This window comes from Lynx rufus, unplaced genomic scaffold (genome assembly GCF_022079265.1).
Source record: "Lynx rufus isolate CCGP_SWC_20201006 ecotype Redwood Valley unplaced genomic scaffold, mLynRuf1.p SCAF_7, whole genome shotgun sequence".
Lineage (NCBI taxonomy): Eukaryota > Metazoa > Chordata > Mammalia > Carnivora > Felidae > Lynx > Lynx rufus.
In genome coordinates, this window is record NW_025814889.1 from 33,829,359 (window position 1) to 33,838,221 (window position 8,863).

The 8,863-nt window shown below is 43.7% G+C and overlaps 1 pseudogene; it reads left to right on the forward strand.

The window, feature by feature from the left end:
- Positions 1–405: 405 nt before the first annotated feature.
- Positions 406–1,846, forward strand: LOC124500972 (glia maturation factor beta-like; annotated as a pseudogene).
- The last annotated feature ends 7,017 nt before the right edge of the window (positions 1,847–8,863 follow it).

Genomic DNA, 8,863 nt, shown 5'->3' on the forward strand with positions numbered 1-8,863 from the left:
AGGCAAGGCTAATGAGGCTGCCCCACATAGTGAGTGCCTTGCCTTTCCTAATGAGCTCTGACTCTGGTCTCTGCTAACCAAGTGCAATCAGTTCCTGATACCCCAAAGGAAAGATTGCCTTCCTGGGAGTACTGGGTGTTTGGCTGGTTGAGAAAAAAAAATGATGGTTAACCAAACTGTTTCCTTTCCTGTCTGTGAAAGATGCTTTCACTCTGAAGAGCAGCCGGTTCACCTGTGGGCAGTCTTCTCGAGGACCTGCTTAGCACTGAAAGAGACCATTCAAGAATTACTGCAGGGATGCAGGCGACTCTGCCAGGTGCTGGGACAGGGAGGGAGGCGATCAAAGACGTGCCATTTTAAAGGGGCTTGAAACAAGGCTACAGGCTGCTGATGGGCAGGAGGAAAATGAGGGAGTCTTTGGTGGTTTGTGATGCTGTTGAAGATTTAGTGGAAAAGCTGAGAAAATTTGGTTTTCGTAAAGAAACAATGCTGCCATCATAAGATTGGTAAGGACAAACGCCTGGTGGTACTGGATGAAGAGCTGGAGGGCTTTTAACCTGATGAACTGAACGACAAACTGCCTGAACGGCAACCTCCTTCACGGGGTATAGTTACAAATACCAACATGATGGAACAGGTTCGTATCCTCTGCCTTATTTTCTCCAGCCCTGTTCGATGTAAGCCTCAACAACTTCTTGAAGCCGAGCTATCCCAGCCTGAGTGGCAGGGCCCCGGCTGTGGGTGGATTGGTGACTGCAGGGCGGCCGGCCGACACTAGAGCTTCTTGTACTCCCACTTTTAGGTAATTTGGTCTTACTAAAACTACCTTGGTTATTGTTTGTTGGGGAATTGCCTTCAGCAGGCCCCCTGGGAAAAGAACCATTAGGAAGAAAATAAGGTTCTGCAAGAAATTGTGCGGTCTTACGTTTAGCCCTTGCCATCCTCTATGGAGACTACTCTACTTACAGGAAGGATATCCCCATGCATTTGCCAGCAAAAAGGGTCTGTATAACAGAGACATATGAATTTGAAAGCCCCACTCTGGCAACTAAGGAGTGTATTTCTGGGCACAGGTGACTTCAACCCCTAAGCCCACCTGGCCCCCTGGAGGCATTCCAGATGATGACTGAACCTGATCGGTTTTGCTAGAGAATGGTTCATTGGTTCCTAGGTGCATTGTCTCTCTGAGAATGTATGAGAAATGGGTTTCTAAGGCTTTTTCAGCCCCTTTCTGGCACACCGGACCAAGGCAAACACATTGTTCTGGCCTTATGTGGTTAGGAGGTCATGTTCCTGTAACTTTTCCACTTGAGGTGTTGAGAAATAGAGGGCCTTTCACGAGAACAGCAAAGCAAATACTTTGTAGATTATACATAAACGCAGAGACATAATGAATAATGTAAGAAATTAATCTATAATCAAAGGGTATGTGGGAAATTTCTTAATAAGGTTCTTATTTCTTAAAGGTTGTTTATACATAGGAACATTTTCACAACTAAATAATGTTAGAAAAACATAGTTGACGTACAAGGAATTCACCAGTATATATAATGCCAAGTTTACTGCAAGAAATTAGCCAGTTCAACACACTGCTGTTGTCTGTGTCCACTTTTATTTTGGTTTTTTGATTTTAGCTTTTTATTTTTAGTTTTGTTTTATTTTCACTTTTTCACTGACGCCTTTCATCTTTTGGGAACCTCTGTACCTGCTGGGGCTAGGACTCCGGCAAAAAACAAATTGTGTATGCTGGGAGTAAGAATAAGTCCCGACAGCTGAACTACCCACGGTATTTGAAATAAGAAACACTGAAGAATGGCTACATGAGAAACTTGGATTTTTCCACTAATGGGAACTTGTGTGTTTCTAAAGTATTTAAGTATTAAGCTGACCATATTGGAACCAGACATAAGTATGCCTAGAACTGCACTGTTCCTCCCAGTTTGTTTCCTGCAGTAAAGAAAAATTCTTCATTTTGTTCAAAGTTTGAACAAAGGAAAAATCATCTTGATAGTAATGAACTTTGTAAATATTTCCTTATGTTTGGAAATTTTAGGTGGGCTACTACTCTCCAAGGACTTTTTGCACTCTTGTAACTAATTTCGGTAACTTATAGTTCAGAATTTGTCACTATTTGCAGACACTTGGCAAGTGGGTATTGGATTGTGACAGGCCACAGTTGCCTCCTTTTGACAAATACTGTATATTAGCCGTTCATAGATGAAAATATCGTATTATCACTTAATTCTTTGAAATTAATTTGGGGTAAAAGACTTAAATGACCCAGTTTTGAGCCATGAAAAGTAATTCTTGGGGGTGTAATCTATATTACTAGTACACTGTTCATCAACTCCATGCCTTCTTTGTTTTCTACACCTTTTTAATCAAGTCCAGAAACTGTGTTCTTCAGTCATTCATTCTTAATGTATGGGAGTGAAATGTTATAATAGGTATGAAAGTTAGGGTCTATTCTGAGTAGAAAATAGCATCTTATTCTTGGAAATTGATAGGTTGGAACTAATCAAGGGCTTCAATCCTGGTTGTGTCATACTAGGTAGTTTGGGATCTAGGTTGAAAACACTATGTAATTATAAAACATTTCTCAGTGCTGTCCTGTGAACACTAGCCATTTTACGTGTGTTGATAATGTGCCTATGGTTTGTTAGCTTTGAAGTAGTTTAAGATTTTTACTGCCAATGTTCCAGATTTGGTGAAATTAATACTTTTGTAAAGGGTCCAAGTGAAAAAATTTTGTAATGTGTTTATCTGAAGTTTGTAATAAAGTCAACTTCATTTTTCTAAAGTTCCAAGTGTGTGCTTGCAGTGGTGAGTATATGGCGGTTGACAGGTATAATTATGATCAGCTTTTTGCCATGGGAAAAAATTATTTCAAAACCTTAGCCAGAGTTAATAACACTAACACATCAATAGAAATTGCACCTTGTATTCTAAATGTCAGAAGATATTCTAAACCACACATCTGTCTTGGCATCATTGGCATAGAGCAAGGATTCTAATATATAGTATACTTTAAAAAACTTATAAATAATTATTTAACTTAATTTGACAAATGGTCTTGAGACTCCAAAATTAATCAAATTTGGAGAGCAAATTCTTATGTTAAGAATATCTTAGGGGAACCCGGGTGGTTCAATCGGTTGAGCCTCCGACTTTGGCTCAAGTCATCATCTCACAGCTCGTTCAACCCCTGCATCGGGCTCTGTGCTGCCGGCTCAGAACCCGGAACCTGCTTCTGATTCTGTGTCTCCATCTTTCTCTGCCCCATCCCCACTCATGCTCTATGTCTTAAAAATACATGAAACATTAAAAAAATATTTTAAAAAAGAATATCTTATTCATTTCAAAACTAGGGGCAGTTTCCTGCAAGGGCAGGAAAAACTGCCAAGGCCAGAAGCTTTCCCTTTCTTTCAGAAGGAACTATGCAGACCTCTTTGCAGACTGGGCTTTCAGGAGGTTTCCCTTTAGAAGTTTCGTTTTCCTCTGGCCACAGGTTTTTCTTACTCCTTAGACAGGACCTTGCCATGAAATTGTCATTCTAGACACTTCCTTCTAATCTTTGTCCCAGTCTCGTCAATAATGAAGCACTTTGGCCCCCCACATTTCCATTTCAATGAATACTTTTTTTTATGTGTGCCAAGTCTTTTCTCTGTGGGTGCCATTCAGAGACAGTGTCTTGGAGAAATACCTTTCCTTAACGTTGGGAATCTGGTTAAGTCCTGACATCTCTGGCATAGTTGGGGCACAGGACCCTTCATCATATGCCTTTCAGAAGTGTGTGGACAATGGGAGGCACAAGGCCCTTGAAGATGCCCACCAGAGTGTCCATGTGTAGGCAATGCAAGGGTTTGGGAAGGAGTTGGCCTTACTTCTGGTTGAAGGAGAAACTATTTTAGACATTTCATTCCCAGCTTTATCCTAATATCTGTGGAACTGGTCTTTCAGCCACACAGCCAATGTCCAGGATTGGTGATGAACTACTGCTCTGGTCCTGTGCTAGCTATGTGAGAGCCATCAGTTCATGTATCCCAAAGAAGAATGACCTGTCCATGAGTGGCTGTTGCTTGACTGGCTCAGGCAATTTCTGTGATGTGTAGTCAGATTGCCTCCCTCTCCTGGCTGATTGAAATGTCTTCATCCTCTAAGGATTAGGCATGCACAGTAGAATGCAGGACAATACAGCCCCCCCCCCAAAGCCCTTACAAGGAGTACTGCAACACGATTTTGTGAAAAACCTAAATCACCAATGGGACCACTAACTTACTACCACTGAATCACTGCCGTTTCTATACCCTGAGGTGTAGAGCATACAAAGAAGTCAAGGTCAGGAGTCTTCCTTCTCTTTCTGAAAGAATAGTGCAGGTTTCATGCTGAGCTCCCAGGTATAGGCAATGGATGTTTCCCTTTGCCCCTGCCCACAGGCGTTTCTTATAGAGAAGCATTAGCTTCTCAGCATATTTTGCTAGGCATGTCCTTATCAGCTTCATCCCGCTCTCTTTTGTATTGAAGCACTTGACCCCCTATTTCCATCCTTTTGAGTTTTTCTTCAAAGTAGCATCTTGTTGGAATCCGTTCAGTTAGTGTCTCAGAGCAATATCCTCCACTTTAAACTGGGGCTCTGAGTTCTGATGACTCTGGCATAGAATGACAAAAGGACCTCTTGTAACTTCCCCCTAGAGCTTTGTTCACAGTGAGAGGCCTAGGACATATGGAGTTGCCAAGCAGGGTATGGATGGATGTCTGCAGGTAGTCCAAGAATATTGGGGAGGCGCTGGCCTTACACATGCAGCAAGGAGAAAAGAGGTAAGTATATGTGCCCAGCATTATCCCATTTCCATCTATAATGTAGAGCTTTGGTCTCCCAATAGCCATTTCCCCAATTTGCTATTTTCTACATCTTGGTCACATTCAGGCTTTCACTCACTTCACGCAAGCAGAGCTCAACTCTCACTCTGGTCCTGTGGTATGTAAGAACAAACAGTAACTTCAAACCAAAGGAATGATGGCCATCTTGTCCCTGAGTGCTTGGTGCTCGGCCAGCTCTGGAAAGTGTAGTGATGGGTACACCTACAATCATTCTGTCTCACAGATGGTTTCCAAGGCCACACTATGCTTCTGGACCTGGTCAGCCCAGAAAGGGCTCTTTCAAAGAACTACTGTATCATATCCAGGTTCCAAACACTTGATCACCAAATGGGAGGAGGAACCCCTTGCCTCTGAATCAATGCTGTATCTATTTCCTGATGGGAAGGACAAAAAAAACCCACCTAACCCTTCTGTGTCAGGAGGAAAAATACAGACCTCTGAAGAAATTCACTCTCAAGTGTAGCCAATGTGTGTTTTTTGTTTTGTTTTATTTTGTTTTTACAACAGCCCTCGGATGTTTTTCACTCTGAATGTAGCCAAGTTGCCAGGATATAGGAATAAGTACTTAATTCTGACTTTAGCCCATTCTCTGTATAATGAAATAATTTGGCCCTTGGATGCCTGTTTGCATTTTATTGTTGTTTTCTTCAAACTAGGTTCTACGTTGTTGCCATTCAGAGCAAGAACCTCAGAGGAATTCATTCTGTTTAAATTACAACATTCCAGGATACATGGACTCTATCAGGTACACAGCCCGGGTCAAAACATTGGTGTGGAGTCCCCGTCAGTTCCTGAGCCAATTGACAGCTCTGTGTCTTCTATCCCAGAGGAATTCAGTCCTCTCTGTCCCTGGGGACTTGGTGCTTAGCTAGAGTCATTGCAGAGATGGGTAACCAGCTGTCCTCTCTCCCCTGGCTGTCAGAAGTGCCATAATTCTGCAGACGGTTCATCCATGCACACTCTGCTCCAGCCCTGGACAGAGCACAAAGGGACTATGAATGTAATAACTGCACCCAGGCCAGGTTCTAACCTCTTGGCCATCAGCCAGGAACCCAAACGGCCACAGCCACTGCTGTCTACTAATGAGAAAGGGCAAGAAGCAGACCCAAAGCCAGGGCTTTCCTTCCTTTTCTGAAGGAAGAATGCAGGCTCCTTGCTGTCAGGATTCCTGGGTGTACCCTGTAGTGGGATCCTTTCACCAAAGCCCACAGGTCTTGCTTATTCCTGAGATAGCCAGCTTACTAGGAGATGGCACTAGTCACATCATTTTCCATATCATTTCATTCTCATTCTTAGTGAAGAACTCTGGCCATGCATGGATCTATTTTCACCTTAGGTCTTTCTGGGTTCCATTCCATATAGTCTCTCAGAGGTATATCCTTGGTGTTCAGCTGGGGATCTTAGTCCCATCCTTGTGACTTTGCAATAGTATTGGCCAGAAGGCCTCTGGAAAGTTGGTGTCAAACCATGTAGGCATTCAGAGGTCTAGGGCATTGGAAGGGCCTGGGTTAGAGCCTTTGCTTTTAGGCTGGGCCAGAGGGCTGGGAAGGGAGCTGTCCCCCTTTCTTGGCTGAGGGTACATCAAGTTACACAGTCCCTTTCCAGATTGATAACATTCCCACTGGCAGTATTGAAATTTGGAGCTTGTTATAGAGCCTTCCCATGGCTCTATGTCTAACTATGTCCCCTCTCTGATTTAGGATCCATGGAGCTGTCACTCACTCAACTGGTGCCCAGGGATAGATTTTCACAACAGTCTGCACGTTAGAGGTGGGCCCCAAGCAAGGCAGCCCAACCACTGCTAATTGCAGCACTTGCACTCTTCTGACATTGATTTGCCTTCCATATGGGGCAGAGAGGGATCAGTGACACGACAGGCATTGGTGATTGCAGGTCACCACCACAATGAGGTCTCTTGATCAGGTGCCGAGGCATGAAAAACCCTGTGCATCAGGCAGTGCCATAGCAAGCCCAGTGGCCCAGCAAGGCAATTCTGTGGTCATGGTGTGGCATCTATGGCATTGGCCTGCATAGTGCCGTCCTTCAGTATACTCAATAGTGACAGGGACAGTTCTGCCTGGCAGGACTAGGTCCACAACAGCCGCAAGGGCAGTGGCTGAAGGCAGGTCTTGGCAGATAGGGTGGAACCCAACAGAGTAGCACCCGGTGTTTGCCTCCTTACCAGTTCTCTTCTCCCAGCCCACGCTTGGAGGAGTAAAGTGCTCACACATGTGTACCCTCACATGAAACGCAAAAGCATGATGTGATATGTTGAAGAGGGCCAGGAATAAACTATAATGAGGATGTACTGAATCACGATGCTGGTCAGTGTGCAATATTCCTGGGGAAATGCAGTGGAATGAATTAGAGCAGGGTTGCTTTGTCTGTTCACATATCATTAAGACTGCACTGGTTTAAAATAAATAGATCTTGGGGCGCCTGGGTGGCGCAGTCGGTTAAGCGTCCGACTTCAGCCAGGTCACGATCTCGCGGTCCGTGAGTTTGAGCCCCGCGTCAGGCTCTGGGCTGATGGCTCAGAGCCTGGAGCCTGTTTCCGATTCTGTGTCTCCCTCTCTCTCTGCCCCTCCCCCGTTCATGCTCTGTCTCTCTCTGTCCCAAAAATAAATAAACGTTGAAAAAAAAAATTAAAAATAAAATAAAATAAAATAAAATAAAATAGATCTTGCCCCAAGCATCATTAAGATACTGTAATAACTTCCCATTGTAGAGTTTTTCTTGTATTTTCAAGATTCTTGAAAACTTGAGAGGTCTGAAGATCAGTCCATGGTAAAACAGAAAAAAAAAACCACAAGCCTATATGGCCAAAAACCTGAGTCCAGGAGGACTCATGCAGAGATGAACAAGTTTACAGGGAAGTCTATCCTGCTGAAGAGCAAGGGTCCCTTTGGTCTTACATATACCACATTCACAATGAACAGACCAGAATTCTCAGTGGAGAGCCAAGGACATGACTATAAGACAATCACATGGAATGGACTGCAACGAGGTCTCAGAGTGAAAATAGAGCAAAGGGGTGAAAATGGAGAGGGAGAGCCAGAGTTATTCTTATCTGCATCAAAGATAAGAATAATATAATGCAGAGAGTGATGTGACTAGTACATTCTTCCCCAGTTCACTGACTCAGGAAAAAGAAACACCAGTGGGCTTTGGTAAATGGTGCCATCTATAAGTTCCACTTGAAAGCCTTGTCAGCAAGAAACCTGCCCAAATTCTTTCTTTAGAATCAGAAGGAAAGACCTGACTCTAGTTATGTGTCTTGCCCTCGTCATCAGTACATAGGGACAGCAGTGATACAGCGGTAGCAAGGATGTGTTCCCAGACAATGGGTAAATGTTTGGAAAGGGGAGATTTGACAGATTTCTATCTAAAGGTACTTTACGCGCTGACCAGATCCTGGAACATCTTGCGCACGCGAAAACCTCTTGTTCTTCAAAATGAAGGAATCTCCACTAGTGAGGGGAGGGGAGTCCAACTGGATGTCATGCTTGTGCATACCCTAGCCGGCTAAGCAACACCATGTGCTCAGAGACAGAAGGGTCAGGTTTCCTCTGGGATATTAGACCACATAACTTCAATTTCCTCAGTAACTGACTGGGAAACTGGCACCATTCATACACCCATGGCTCCTGGACATGAACAGAAACCTAGATAGAAAAGCAGCAATAAGATGTACATAGTACAAGAAGTACAAACAGTGCCAAAGTTCTGCATCTCCAAAGGGAATAGCATCCATCTGCTAAGTATATATCTTTCTTAATTAACTCGATACCGAGAGTAGGACCGCTTCCTTCCTAAAACCTCTGGTTAAGCCTACACACAAGCATTCTCCACTGGGCAGGTGTGATGCTCTAGGCCTGATATCCATAGATTCTGAAATCCAACTTCGGGGCCCCTGTGACCAAACCTTTGCAACACTCACCAAAATTGTACCAAATTCCCTGCTTCATAGGAAAAGATATGA